The sequence below is a fragment of the Crocodylus porosus genome, unplaced genomic scaffold, assembly GCF_001723895.1.
Source record: "Crocodylus porosus isolate Cpor-Errol unplaced genomic scaffold, CroPor_comp1, whole genome shotgun sequence".
NCBI lineage: Eukaryota > Metazoa > Chordata > Crocodylia > Crocodylidae > Crocodylus > Crocodylus porosus.
The window spans coordinates 31,734,366-31,739,423 of NW_017728912.1; positions in this window are offsets into that span (position 1 = coordinate 31,734,366).

Consider the following 5,058-nt stretch of genomic DNA (forward strand, 5'->3'; position numbering starts at 1 on the left):
TTAAGAGGAGGCTAGATGTACACCTTGCTGAGGTCATTTGACCCCAGTATTCTTTCCTGCCCATGGCAGGGGGTTGGACTAGATGATCTACTCAGGTCCCTTCTGACCCTAGAAACTATGAAACTATGAAAATGTGGCCCTCCAGGCCATTCTCTCTAGCCAACAGGGCCCCTAAAAAACTTAGAAAATTAATATTTGTCTGCCCCTGGTTGCCTGTTATGCAGTCTTTGATGGCTTGCCAAAACTCAGTAAGTGGCCCTCTGCCAAAAATAATTGCCCACCTCTGACATAGCTACACCTGGATCATTCCTGACCAGTGGCTGTCCAGCCTCTTCTTGACCTCCAACGACAGAAAGTATACAGCTTCCCTAGGCAGGCTGTTCTACTACCTTGCTGTTCTAACAGCAAAATTTCTCTGGATATCGAATCTAACTATAATGACTACACCACTGCTGACTATTTTTGGTCTAGTTTGTTGTGTTTTTTAAAATATTGCAATAGGTAGCAAATGAGTACGGATTCCGGCAGTTATATTTGTTTTCACTTTGATCTAAAACTGAATGATACAGCACTAGTCCCCTAGAATATAAGTAAAGCTTCTAGTTTCTCTTCAACTGGAAAAAATGTGTTATGTTACATGTGAGGCTGTGTAACACCACCTGCACATCCCTTTTCAAAATCCTAGATCCTCCCATGCCACCCAAAATGATCCTGAAATGATGGAAGGCAGGGATTTCTTAGGGTGGTATTTCTTATTGCACCAAATGCCTAGTTTTGAATGCAAGGCATTCTCCTACAGGTCTCAGACCTGTAGAAGAATGCCTTGCATTTGAAAGCTTGTCTAACTCTATCCAACTATATAGTTGGTCCAATAAAAGATCCCACCCCAAATTTTAATGGACTATGAGCTGTGGGTAATAATGCTGAGCAAGTAATGCACTGTGGGTAATATAATTTTTTTTCTTAGGGCCCTTCCACATGTTCAAATTAAAGCTGGATAGAAACCAGCAATAAAGTTATTACACATTTTCAAGCACTAACTTTGTATCTAGGTGGCTCTTTTTATAGTTGGGTGGACTTTGTTATGATGTGATAATTACTTTGCAGGTGTGGCCAGTCTTTATTTATTGTATAATTAACCAGTTAATTGCATAACAAATACAACATGTAGCAAAAGCTTTAGTAATCTGAAGCAGCTGGTATCTGCAGAAAGCAAAATTTCTTGTAGCAAGCAACTGATGCTGGAGAAGCCTGCCCACCAGTCGTAGGTGGGGGACATTCTACGTATTTTTGAGGTTGTGTGTTTGGAGATAGAGTCCCTGAGGCACTCTTGACTTGCAGTGGAAATTCTCCTGAGAGCAGTTACCCTATCAACAGTAACAGGAGTCCAGACCTGTTGAGGTTTAAATTGCTACTGGTGAACAGTCTGGCTTTCAGTGAAATTGAAGATTCCTGAGTGCTAGAATTGCTTCTAAACACTGAACTCTATATCCCACAATATTTAGGTATCCCTGAAAAATTTACACAGGGTTCTTCCACAAGTGTTGATTTAGATCAACCAGAAATTATTGGGTTAAATGCTGGAATTATTTCATGAAATTGTGTGGATTGTGTTATGCAGGAGGTAAGATTTGATTAGCATAACGATTTCTTCTGGTCTTTACATCAGAAATTGGTCTTTCCAACTCACTCTCTTTCTTTTGCTCTCCCTTTTCCCACGTAGTACAGAAAAAAGGGTTCAGTAGTAGCCTTAGAAAGGAATACTGTACCTTTCATCCAGCCCTCAGGAAGGATAGGTGGCTCTTGCTAGCATGAATTGCGCTAATTTGAGAAACAATGCTGTACATTGATGCAGTATATCCTCTGGAGACTGAACAATTATTGCTTGAAAATTAGTAGCCATTATAACTTAGCAGTTGCCCTTCTGATCCAAATACAATTAAGGCAGTGGTTCTCAACCATTTTAGATGCCAAACTTCCCTTGATAGGTGAGGCACCTCTCTTAGTTTTCCCCTCATTTCTTGACTACAGGAAAATAATGGAACAATTCTTCTGCTGCAAAGAACTCAACAGGTTCACAACAGATCAGAAGGTTTTTAACACTGTAGGTTCCTATCTGAAATCTCTCTGTTTAATGTTGGAATCATGTTTGCATACCTAACAGTGTTAACATTGAACAGCACCCAATGATACCCTTGAAAGGATCTCAAGGCATCTGAGGGTGTTGCAATGCCCTGGTTGAGAATCACAGGATTAAGCTATTAGCAAAAGGCCTAGACTAGAACATTAAGCCATAAATGCTCACATGGGAAGCTACCATTTGGTTTCTGATATAAAATACAATGTGTCTGAATGTGGGACCATAGACTTTACATTGATAATGTGTTTTAACCACTTTAAATGTATGACAGTTTTGCAAATCACCATGCCTGCATTTAGATGCTAACATACATTTTCCTGAGTCCTTGGCTAAAAAGACTGGGATTACTTTTTGGCTGGAATTAGAACCTTGGTATGTCAGCATCAAAACAAAGGGGTTCATAACTTGGGTTAAAACAGCAGCTAAAACAAGGAAAGTTGAGTTTTGAGTAAGCAGCTCATGCTCAAGTCTATTGCTAACACAAGTCAAAACCCAAATTACCTCGTCTTTGCCGCAAGTTTATTCCCAGTTAACTAATACAGATGAACCAATCTGAGTTAGAACAGTTTTGTTCTTTTTTGCCTTATAAACATACACACATTGCAGCCAACGTGGGACTGAAGTGTTGTCATTTGCCATGATGATCCAAGGCACATGATGGGTGGGCTCCTGCACTTCAAGCAGACTGTCTTTAGTGGTGCTACCTTAGAGGTAGATAGTCATTTCTGTTAATAATAAGTACCATAACTCTGTTGAATATTACCTACATAAGGCCATTAGCAGTATGATGGACACAGACATTTGTCATACTGCTTATGCTTCTGTAGGTAGTAGGTACTCCTCCTCCCTGACAGAAGCAGGGCTTATCTTGGCCTGGGTCCTAAATTGCTGATATGAGACTTTTCTTCTGTATCCAGTTCCCTGGATCCCACTCCAGATTCTGGCTACTTTACTGATACATCTTCATGTGCTTGGAGAATTATGAAGCCTTCCTTTACTGACTGGATGTTGCATAAGACTTTACACAGTGACCAATAATGAACCAACATGTTTATTACAATATAGCTTATACTGTAAATATATTGGTAATTAGTGAAATAAATAATTCATAAAATAATTAATTAATTTCCTGTAACATGGTTTGCTCTCTGGTCCCGTTTGTCCTGTTTCTAACCTCCCTAGCCCCATCTCAGGATTTGTAGGCACCCTGCTCCTGGTGCATCCTCACACCTCTGCTTTTCCTGCCCTGCTCCACTTTCTTTCCCCTAGGCATCTATGATGAAGCTCCCTGTGCAGGCAGATGAACTTGGGGCTCTCAGAGCCTGATTGGGGAAGCTGTGGCAGGGATAGTTCTGTCTGCTCTGTGACCGGAGCTCCCTTGTGCCCTGGCTACAAAACCCTAGGACAGTTTATGTTGTCATAGCAAGGGAAGACCTCCCACAGTGGGGCCAGATTTGGCTAAAATTGGTGTAGGGGATGGGCAGCTTCACCTGCCATGTCTCAAGGTACTTTAGTTTTGAACTTTGTGGTTTAGTTGAACTGGGTGTATCTACATGTGGATTAATGTACTTTTCCTAATACACATTAAATTTAGTACCTCCAATGTGAGGCATTAAATTAATGAGCATAAGGCTGCCTTAACACACAGTAGGACAAGCACACGTTTTTTTAGGTGACAATGAGCAGTAGCCTATTTTACTGCACATTAGCCTAATAGCATGTTTTTTTGTGCACCACTTCAATGTGCAGTAAAATAGGCTACTGCGGTGCCCACTGATTCTTTAAATTTGACACTAAAAGTCTTGGAAGGGATAATGGAGAAAGGTGAAGGGATTTCCCTTGTGGGAGGCTGAGGTGGGGGGGTGTGAAGTAGGATACAGGGGCTTTTCTCCGTATGTAAATGAAAGTTGGGAGGTGGTATTGGGATTGGCAGCAGGGTTTGCTTTTGCAGAGGTTCATGTAGGAAAGCGGTAGGTGGGGGTATGCGGAGAGTTAGAGTTCTTGTGTTTTGGGGTGTTGCTTGGGGAATCTCATCAATAGGTTGCTTGTTTGTTGTGAGCCACTCTGAGCCTTTGGGGATAGGATGGGTTATGAACCTAGCAAATGCAGACTATACTGTCCTAACTTGATGCACATTAGTCATCTAAAGATGTTGTGAAGGCAGAGGGGCAATTTTAGGACTGGCACCTTGGCCCGATATGGGAAACACCAAGCGTCATGTCTCCTTTACTCTTAGAGGGAATGTCTACGGAGAAGTGGCCTGCACTTGGTGACTGCTCCTTTTTTGGTAACAAGAGCCCACTGCTCTCTCAAGCCCGTGCCAGATCTGGAAGCCATGGTGTGGCCCAGTGTCCACGCTGGATACCCTCAGGTTTCTCTGGGTCATGGCTGCAGGCATTGCACTCAGAGATGCAGCCATTTGAAGATGGCCTACGTCCCTGCAAGTCCAGGATGGCCTGGCAACAAACCAAGGCTGGTCTGGGGGGTGGGGGGGAGAGGGACAGGTGATCTCCTCGACTGGACCCACTGCAAGGTTCGGACACGTAGACAAACTCCCAGAAGCCAGACATAGCTCCCGGATGATGTCATTCTTGCCTGACGCCATTTCCAACTTGTCTAACGTCACTACGCTCCCCAACAAAGCCTTGCCTCTCTTGTACGTTTAAATGTGGTGTTCCGCGTGACTACGCTAAAGCCGATCTTAGCCGACGGGCTCCTGTTGGCACTGGGTGGCTACCCCACGGTGTCACTGGCTTTTTAAGGATAGTGGACTGCAGCTCGGGCCCTTTAAAACGGCGTTGCCTCGCCTCCACACAGCGTCATCCCAGCTTGGATCACGTGATGGAGGATAGCGGTGCCGCGCCCCCTTCCTCTCCCCCCGCCCAACTTCCGGGTACTTGGCCCTGAGACCGGAAGTG